Below are 10908 nucleotides of genomic sequence, written 5' to 3'. Positions count from 1 at the left end.
ATTTGAACCCAGGTACTCCTGACTCCAGGGCCGGTGCTCCATCCACTGCACCACCTAGCTGCCCCTAAGAAATACAATTTTTAAAAGAAAAGAAAGGAGAGGAGGAAAAGAGAGGAGAGGAGAAAGGAGGGGAGAAGAGGAAAGAAGAAGAGAGGAGAGGGAAAGGGAGGAAAGATGCAGAGACTACTCTGGGAAAGTCACTTAACCTCTATGTGCCTTCCTAGGACTTCTCTACTAAGTCATAGATGAGTGAATTCTCACACAACAGATTTCCCCTTTCCCATGATGACAAAATGACAGATCCTTCATCTGCATTCCTCTGTGTGTGTGTGTGTGTGTGTGTGTGTGTGTGTGCGCGCGCGCGTGTGTGATAAAAGCCAGGGATATTTCTTTAAGGGAAAATGATGAAAGGGGCATTTGGCCAATAATCCCAGGGTTTATGAAGGGAATACCTTGCCTTGGTTGTCTTGGTATATGGTTAAGTACCACTCTTGGGCATGTCCCCTTTAGGTGAGTCCCCTATTTGTTCTCTGTCTTTACTCTTAAAGGTTGGGCAACTGTATGAATATCATTTGGAAAAAGGATTGCAGTCCCTTACAGCTCCTGCCACATGGAGACCCAGGTGTCATGGGTTATATGAACCTTAGACTGTGGCAATGAGCCTCATTCTCTGGCAGGGTGGGACTTTTTTTTTCAGGGCACTGAGGGTTAAGTGACTTGCCCATGGTCCCACAGCTAGTAAGTGTCAAGTGTCTGAGGTTGGATTTGAACTCAGGTCCTCCTGAATCCAGGGCTGGTGTTTTATCCACTGTGACACCTGGGAGGGACTTTTTATTAAATTTGCTGCTACCCGACCCACATTTCCATGATTGCAGTGACCACACAGCCTTGTTCTCCTTGGCCTGTCTGCTGTTTGTGATCAGATCTTCCCTTCCTGTAGTTAAAGAACTACCATCTGTCTTTCTCTTGACTCAGACAGGGCAAGATTAAGGTTGATGACAGAAAAGGCAAGATGTATACATTCGAGGGCATGGTTGTCCCTAAAGTCTTAGTGAAGTCGGAAATTTTAATAACTTAAACACTGCACTAAGATCTTTAGGATACCGTGTATGTCACAGAATATACATTTCTAGAATTGGAAGGAATCTTATACTCACAAAGCATAGAATAACAGAGCTGGGAGGAGGCAACACAGTACTGACTTCAAATCAGTAGAGAGTGATGTTTGAATTCTGCCTCTCACACTACCTTTGTTTCCATAGGTAGGTCACATATCCTTTCTGAGACTCAATTTTCTCATCTACAAAATGAGGATAAAAATACCTACAGTGCCTACATTACAGGATAATTGGGAGGGTCAGAAACATATGTACACTGGTTAAAGTTTAAAGTACTATATAAATACCAGCTATTATTCTTATTGTTATATTAGAGCTAGAAGAAATATTAGAATCTTATTGTTAGATTACAGCTAGAAGAGAATCATATGTCAGAATTGGCAGGAACATTAGTGTTATAAAACAATCCTATGTGGTGGTTGGAAGGGACTTTCTCTCTCTCTCTCTCTCTCTCTCTCTCTCTCTCTCTCTCTCTCTCTCTCTCTTTCTTTCTTTCTTTCCAGGGCAATGAGGGTTAAGCGACTTGCCCAGGGTCACACAGCTAGCAAGTGTAGCAAGTGTCAAGTGTCTGAAGCCAGATTGGAACTCAGGTCCTCCTGAATCTAGGGCTGCTGTTTTATCTACTGCACCACCTAGCTGCCCTCCTGGAAGGGACATTTGTTCCATATCTCATGGAATAGTAGAATAAATCAGTTAGTCAATGAATGATTACTAAGCACTTACTTTTTGTTTGACACTGTGCTAAGGATGGGGAATACACAAAATTAAAAAAAAAAAATCCCTGCCCTCATGGATCCCATATTCTGATAGGAGAGATAACATGTAAATAACTAGATACAGAGAAGATATATAGTAAGATATGATCATGGTAATCAGACTATCACAATAACCTGCTAGTCAGACTCTTTGCCTCAAGTCTCTCCTAGCTCCAGTCTGTCTTCTGCTCAAGCTGCCCAAGCGACCTTCTTGAAGGACATGTCTGACAATGTCTTGCTTCATTCCCCTCTCCCTCTTTTCCCCTTATTCAACCAACTCCAGTGGCTTCCAATCACCTCCAGGTGATAAAATATAAAGTCTTCCTGTTGGCTTTTAAAGTCCTTCCTAATCAGGTCACCTCTTACCTTTCCAGTCTTTTTACACCTCACTCACCTCTCCTGCACCCTCCCCCATTGTATTCTGCAATCTAGTGATTCTGGCACCCATGCCATTTTTCACACAAAAAACACTCAGATAAGGGAAGACTAAGAAGGTCGAAGGCAAAGAAGGCAAGAGGTATATGTGTGAGGACAACATAGCAGTTGTCCCAAAAGTCTTAGTGCATTTGGAAGTTTGAATAGCTTAACACTGCACTAAAATCTTTAAGATGTCCCATATGTCATAGAATTTATACTGCTAGAATTGTAAAGAACTTTAGAAGCAGAAAAGCCTAGAATAACAGAGGTGGGAGGAGGCAGTGTGGTATTGACTTCAAATCAGGAGAAACCTGGGTTTGAATTCTGACTTTCACACTAGCTCCATCTCCCAAACAGATGGCATTTTTACTGGCTTTCTCATGCCTGGAACTCTCATTCTGTCTTGCTCTCTCTCCCCTCAACCCTACTGATTTAAAAAAATTTAAAGGCAGTTAGGGTTAAGTGACTTGTCCAGGGTCACACAGCTAGTAAGTGTCTGAGGCTATATTTGGACTCAAGTCCTCCTGACTGAAGAGCTGGTGCTCTATTCACTCCACCACTTAGCTTCCCCAGCTGGTTTCCTCTAAGTGTCAGCTAAAAATTCACCTTATACAAGAAGCTTTTTTCAATTCCCCTTAATGATAGTGCTTTCCCTCTCCGAATTATCTTGTTTGTATATAGCTTTTTACATGTTGTCTCCCCCATTAGACTCTAAGTTTTTCCTAGCAGGGACTGTCTTTTACCTTTCTTTGTATGCCCAATGCTTAGCACAGTGCCCAGCACATAGTAGGTGTTTAATAAATGCTTGTTGACTAAAAGTATTTAGCATATAGTAAGTACTCAATAAATTCTTGTTGTCTCAATGACTCACTAAACTTAGAGATCACATGGGCCAACCTCTTTATTTCCCCCGGTGTCTAGTACAGGGCTATCCAGAATAGATTCAACTTTTGCTGACTGATTGACAAATGGATTTGCTGAGTCTATACATAAAGCCATAATGAGCAAGCCTCCTACCATTTGTGGGCCTTAGCCATCCCATCTCCAAAATGGAGCATCAAGAATCCACAGGGTTATTTCAAAGGATAATTATCATATATCCTCTTAGAAATTGCATGGTGCTTTGAAGATGAGAAACAGAAGCCACCTGCTAAGTATTGTCATTATTGTTAATAATACTGCCTTCCTTCTAAACAAAAGATCAGGCTGTTCTTATTTGCTTTTAATTAGTAGGTGAAATAATGATACTATGTGTTTGTTTATTTAGGAAAATATAAACATAATGCATTTAGTCCTATCCTGCAATTACCTACCTGGCTACAAGACTTCTATAAATTCCTGGACCACATCCTGGGAAGGTATGCCTTTTAGGAATTTGGGAGTCATGATTTTAGTTTATAAATATTGTCATGTGCCCAGCCTTTCAGCCGCCCTGGAAAGGAAGCCCAAATATGCTCATATAAATGACTAGCCTGCTAATTGAACCATTAAATGTCAGAACTGAATGGGTGTTAGAATCATGGGGTTGTTGGGGAAGAGGAGGCTTTCAAAATGAACCCTCCCCCCAAAAGCACTGGCCCTGGATTCAAGAGGACTTGAGTTCAAATCTGACCTCAGACACTTGACACTTACTAGCTGTGACCCTGGGCAAGTCACTTTAATCCTCATTGCCCCACAAAAAATAAAAATTTTTTAAAAAACGAAAACCCCCTTTTCAGAGAAGGAAAAACTGAGGCCCAGAAAGGAGAAGGCACTTGACCAGTGTCACTGAGGCAGCCTGTGGGAGAGTTTTGTTTCCATTTATTTATTTATTTTTTGGTGAGGCAATTGGCATTAAGTGACTTGCCCAGGTTCACACAGCTAGTGTCAAGTGTCTGAGGTTGGATTTGAATTCAGGTCCTCCTGAATCCAGGGCCGGTGCTCTATCCACTGCACCACCTAGCTGCCCCGCTGTGGGAGAGTTTTGAAGGCAGCCTCCATTTTAAGATTCCTAGCTCTCCAATCCCTTTATTGCTCATAATTGAATTCTAAAATTTTAATCTAATACAGAAATGTTTTACATGATTGCACATATACAACCTGTATCAAATTGCTTACCATCTTAAGGAGGAGGGAGAAAAGGGAGGCAAAGAGGGAGAAAATTAGAAACTCAAAATTTTATTTAAAAATGAATGCTAAAAATTATCTTTACATATAATTGGAAAGAATGAAATGCTATTTTAAAAGGAAAAAGCCTACATTAAGCAAACTTAATATATGAAAGCCTAAAAACAGAAAAAAAAATTGGAGTGGGGAGAATGGATTTATATTCATTCAATTCAATGAACATTTTTCTAAAGTGTCTAAAATCTTCACGGTCCAGTGTTCAGACTTTATGGAAATAATCAGCCTAGGACCCTTCTAAAATACAACTTCTCTCTCCAGCACCCCTAGTGCATTTAAAATGATTTTGATTTGAAAAAATGTGAACTTTGATGAAAAGATGAATTACATAAAGCAATATTTTAAGATGTAGAACTGGAAGAAGTCATAGAGGTCAAGTCCCATATCCTCATTTTATAGGGAAAGACACTAAAGCCCAGAGAGATCAGCGTTGTTGTTGTTCATCCTTTGTTTTTTTTTGTTGTTTTGTGGGACAATGAGGGTTAAGTGACTTGCCCAGGGTCACATAGCTAGTAAGTATCAAGTATCTGAGGCTGGATTTGAACTCAGGTCCTCCTGAATCCAGGGCCGGTGCTCTATATACTGCACCACCTAGCTTCCCCCTCATCCTTTGTTCCTGAAGAGGACCAATGGCATCACAAGGGTGATGTCTTGACCTGTGAGTGAATTGGATTTAAGTGAGGCAGAGTTGCCCAAAGTCATCAGCCTCACTCTCTCTTTCACAGTCATTGTCGCGCAGTGGCCTCAGAGAGATGGAATAATTTTCCAAGGTCACACAAGTAGTAAGTAGCAGAGATGGAATGTGGACCCAGGTTCTCTGAGTCTTTGCAGCTTTTGCTCTTACCACGTATATCCAATCAGTTGTGAAATCTTATTTTTACCTTTACAACTTGTTTTTTATAGGAGCCCTTTGCTCATGGCCCTTGGCCACCACCCTAGTTGAAGACTCAGCTCAAATGCCACCTTCTTCAGGAGGACTTTCAAGGTATTCCTGGCTGTTAATGCTCTTTAGGCAAAGGTTTCCTTTAATCTGCTACTCAGCATATACTGTAACTTCTATTTATCTACTTATACTAATGTTATTTCTCCCTTTAGAACGTAAGCCCCTTAAAGGAAAGGACTGTTTTTATTTTTCATTTTTATCTCTAGTGCCTTAGCACAGGGTCTGTCACATAATAATTGCTTAATAAATACTTGTTGATTGATTGATCCATTAACTACATTATATTGCCTCTAGAGAATATAGAGAAAACTATAATACAATATTCATGAGAAGACTAAATTAAAAGGTCACAAGACTCATGGCAGAGAGAATGGACATTAACCAAATTAAAGTTAAAGCACATACCCTTCCTTTCTGTTAACATGCAGGAGAAGAAGAAGAAGAAAAAAGGGCTGTTGGTCACAGAAGAGATGGTTTTGGAATATGAATGGATCAATGCAAGGACATAGAATTTCTGGACAGGTCACTGACTCTTGTGGTAGAACACCTGGATTCAAATCCTACTTCTCTGGAACTCTATATTTGTGACCATTTCTATCCTTTAGTTTCTTGATTTGTAAAGTGATGTGCTTAGACTTCATGGTGTCCAAGGTTCCTTCTAGCTCTAAGTGTATAATCCTTTGAAAACCAAATATTTTTGTGTTCTTTAGGCCTTGGCCAAAAATCATAGAGTTCTAGATCATTAAAGCTGAAAAGGACCTTAGAGATCATTTATTTGAATCCCCTTATTTTATAGATAAGAAAGTTGAAGCCCAGAAATGGATCATAAGATCATAGACATAGAGCTGTGACCCCTGGGCTGTCATTTAACCCCGCTATGCCTCAATTTTCTCCCCTGGGCTTGTGAGGCTCTTCCAGATCTAATGAATGATCTATAGCTCTATGATTTTTGATCAAGGGCTAAAGAAAGAGCAGATAATTTCTCTTTATAGATTTAGAGCTGGAAAGGACATTGAAAGCCATCACATGCCATCTCTTCATTTTTCAAATGCAGAAATGAGGCTGACAGAGGAGGTTAAGGAACTTGCCTAGGGTCATCCAGCTAAGCAACTGTCTGAGGTGGGATTTGAATTAAGATATTCTTTTTTTTTTTTGGTGAGGCAATTGGGGTTAAGTGACTTGCCCAGGGTCACACAGCTAGTAAGTGTTAAGTGTCTGAGGCTGGATTTGAACTCAGGTCCTCTTGACTCCAGGGCCAGTGCTCTATCCACTGTGCCACCTAGCTGCCCCATAGATATTCTTGATTCCAGATCCAGTGTCTTATATACTACACCACATTACTATTGATTCTGTAAGATATATATAATATATATATTTTGGGGGGGGGGGAGGGCAATGAGGGTTAAATGACTTGCCCAGGGTCACAATCTAGTAAGTGTCAAGTGTCTGAGGCCAGATTTGAGCTCAGGTCCTCTTGAATCCAGGACCAGTGCTTTATCCACTGCACCACCTAGCTGTCCCTTGTAATCTATATATTAGCAAGTATGTACTGGATGCATCTTAAGGGCCTAGTCTTGTGCAATCTTCAGAGTGGTAAGTTGTACTTATGAAGCCCTCTATATTCACTATCTCATCTGACTATCACAACACTCCTAGGAAATATTGCAAGGCAAATGAGATAGTGGAGTAGAAGTATCATTTCTTGATAGGGAAGGAAACTGAGACTCAAGCAAAGAGAATTGTTGGTGTCAACACAGATGATTAGTAAGAGAACCACAAGTTAAACCTAGACCTCCTGACTCTAAGTTGAGTGTTTGTTTTATAATATTATACTTCTAGAGTCCTTCCCTGCCTTCGAAGAGTTCATAGTTGAGTTGAGGAGACAAAATAAACACACATTAAGCTGCAGAGATGGGTTTGTGATGGAACTCCCTTCCAGCTCTGAATCATTATGATAACTAAACATATAATTATTTAATTTTTATTGTTATCAAAATGACAAAATGACATTTCCAAAAAGTTTTACTTCAGTGTCTTTGTGGCATGGAGTTAAATGTGGGTTCTTGAAAATTATGGCAGTAGATAAACTTCAGAAAAACCTGGGAAGACTTATATGAACTGATGCAAAGTAAAGTCAGCATAACTAGGAGAACATTGTGCACAGCAATATTGTAATGATGATTAACTGTAAAAGACTTAGCCACTCTGATCAATACAATGATACATGACATTTCCAAAGGATTCATGATGAAAAGCATTATCCTGAGAGAGAGAAAGAGGAAACTAATGAACTCTGAGTACGAATTGAAGCATATTTTTTTCACTGTATTTTTGTTTTGTTTTGTTTTGCTTTGCTTTTGGAAACATGGCTAATATGAAAAAATGTTTTGCACATCTTTATATATATAATGGGTATTGTGTTTCTTGCCTTCTCAATGGGTAAGGTAGAAGATGGAGGGAGGGAGAGATTGGAAATGAAAATAAAATTTTTTAGGCTTTGACAGATATTGCCATGTTGGATAGCCTTTGTGACAGTCCCAATGACAGATTGTGTCTGTTGTGTCTCTTGTCTGGCTCTGGAAGTTTGCAGCTAAGTATAGAAACACATCATCAGTAGGCTGGCTACTTGGAACTGAGTCTTTCAGCCACACAAAAAAAGAAAAGTAAAAAATGTTTCTCAGTACCATGTGGACCCTTTCTACATTAATTCTAGTATAGTAACAGAAGGAGGGGCAACAGGTATTAGGAATCACACAATTTTTTTGGTTATCTATAAATATTGACAAATATACATACACTAAAAGGTACGATTTGCATCTCAATGACCAACCAACAAACATACTATAGGAAGAACTGAACTCATCAATACTGACATTCTCATCACAAATAAAAAAATCAAATAAAAAGAAATTGGAAATCAATTAAAGGTTACCTCATGCATTCTGGTTAGAGAGAATAATACAGCTGGTAAATTCAGTCTCATGTGCTCCAAAGCAACATAAAACATTATTTCATGTAATACTTGGTCATCTTGTCTTACAGTTCTCATCATAATCATATTCAGAAACACCACCATGAAAATAATTTCTGTTTATATACATATACATATATATATATACACATATGTATATAGAAGATTGCAGAAGCAGAAGCTTCTTCCCATTTTTTCTTCTACCTCTCTTACTTTATTTTCAAAATCCCTTTTTGAGCACTTCCATGGCCTGAGACCAATTCATATTTTTCTTGGAAGCTTTGGATGTAGGAGCTTTGACTTTGTTATCTTCTTCTGAGGGTGTATTTTGATCTTCCTTATCACCATAGAAACCTTTTTTTTTTTTTTAATGTTTGCTCATTTCCCCAGTCTATTTCTTGACTTTTAATTCTTTATTAAAATGGGACACTGCTTCCAGGGTGGAGGGTACAGTGTCCCAAACTTCAGGGGGGTTGTGCAGCTCTTTTCAGAGATACTTCTAGGGATTTGTAAGTTTGTAGTTCTTCCAAGGTAGTATGATTTAAGGAGAGGTATGTTTACTACTCTCCTGGCCTGTGCTCTGGTCTTCAAGCAACCACAGGCCTGATTTTCTGCCCTGGGACTATGAACAGAATCCCACTCCACTGTGGTTACAAGCTCCAGTGTGCTTGTGCTCCTCCCTGGTCTGGGACCAAAATAGAAGCTTCTTGCAGAAGAATTTGAAAAGATCTTGCAACCCAAGTTAACATATACTTCAATACATGATGTCTTCAATGTGAAGCTGGGCATAAGAAATAATAATGAAAAAATATGATGACAGATGTGGCTCAGATTTGAGAAATGTAAAATAGCATCACAAAAAGGGAAATGGACTATATAACTAAACAAACTGGGAATATAGTAGAAGCAGCTATCTATATATAGTCACAACATTGAATAATTAGAACAAAGGTCAATTAAATAGTTAGACCAAATTGATATCAAGTAAGATGACTAGACATGAGAAAAAAACAAGAATAGTTCCAACAACTTCAGCATGACATATTCAAACCATTGATGTTTTGGTTTTTTTTAATTAATAAAGTATTTTTTTTTCTGTTACATGTAAAGATAGTTCTCAACCTTTGTTTATACAAGCTTTACAATTTCAGATTTTTCTCCCTCCCTCCCCTCCCTCCCCATTCCCCTAGACAGCAGGTAATCTGATACAGGTTTTATATATATATATATATATATATATATATATATATATATATATACACATAATAACATTAATCCTATTTCTGCATTAGTCATGTTATAAGAGAAAAAAAATCAGAGCAATGATGGAAAACCTCAAAATAGATAAAAAACAACAGCATCAAAAACAAAAGAAATAGTATGGTTCATTTAGCATCTATACTCTGCAGTTCTTTTTTTTTTCCTGGATTTGGAGATCCTCTTCCATCATGAGTTCCCTGGAAATCTTCTGTGCCATTGCATTGGTGAGAAGAATATAGTCCATCACAGTAGATCAACACTCAATGTTGATGTTACTGTGCACAATGTTCTTCTAGTTCTGCTCATCTCACTCATCATCAGCCCATGCAAGACCCTCCAGGTTTCTCTGAACTCTTCCTGCTCATCGTTTCTTATAGCACAGTAGTATTCCATTGTATTCATATACCACAACTTGTCCAGCCATTCCCCAATTGATGGGCACCCCCTCAACTTCCAATTCTTTGCCACCACGTAAAGAGCAGCTATAAATATTTTTGTACATGTGGGTCCCTTTCCCCCTTCCATGATCTCTTTGGGAAAACCATTGATGTTTAAAAGTGGGAAATGGAAAAAGGCAAAGATACTAACCTTGATTAGTGCCATTTCCTGCAAAAGTTTAACTGGTATGTAGTAGTCACCACAGAAGCAAGTCTAAAAGAACTCATCAACTGCCTTAGCCAAGAAGCACTTGACCTTAAAAAGCACTGAGGGAGCAGCTAGGTGGCGCAGTGGATAAAGCACTGACCCTGGAGTCAGGAGTACCTGAGTTCAAATCCGGCCTCAGACACTTAACACTTACTAGCTGTGTGACCCTGGGCAAGTCACTTAACCCCAATTGCCTCACTTAAAAAAAAAAAAGCAGTTAGACATTGCAGTAAAGGGCAATATTGTTTTAAAAAATACACTTGTTTATAAATTGTCACAGAAGAATCATTTCATAAAACATTAAAAATAGCAGAAGTGAAAACAACTATAAAGAAGGCAGCAGTTTGGGTATGGTTATAGGAATATAGGACAGGACAAATGTCACCTATTTTACTCTACCCTTCTAGTATTTCTTTTTTTCTTTTTTCTTTTGCTGGGCAATGAGGGTTAAGTGACTTGCCCAGGGTCACACAGCTAGTTAAGTGTCAAGTGTCTGAGGCTGGATTTGAACTCAAGTCTTCCTGAATCCAAGGCCAGTGCTTTATCCACTGTGCCACCTAGCTACCCCTCTAGTATTTCTTTCTTTCTTTCTTTCTTTTTTTTTTTTAGTGAGGCAATTGGGGTTAAGTGACTTGC

Source organism: Dromiciops gliroides, chromosome 2, assembly GCF_019393635.1.
Source record: "Dromiciops gliroides isolate mDroGli1 chromosome 2, mDroGli1.pri, whole genome shotgun sequence".
In the NCBI taxonomy this organism is placed as follows: domain Eukaryota; kingdom Metazoa; phylum Chordata; class Mammalia; order Microbiotheria; family Microbiotheriidae; genus Dromiciops; species Dromiciops gliroides.
Note: the sequence above shows the minus strand (reverse complement) of the source record.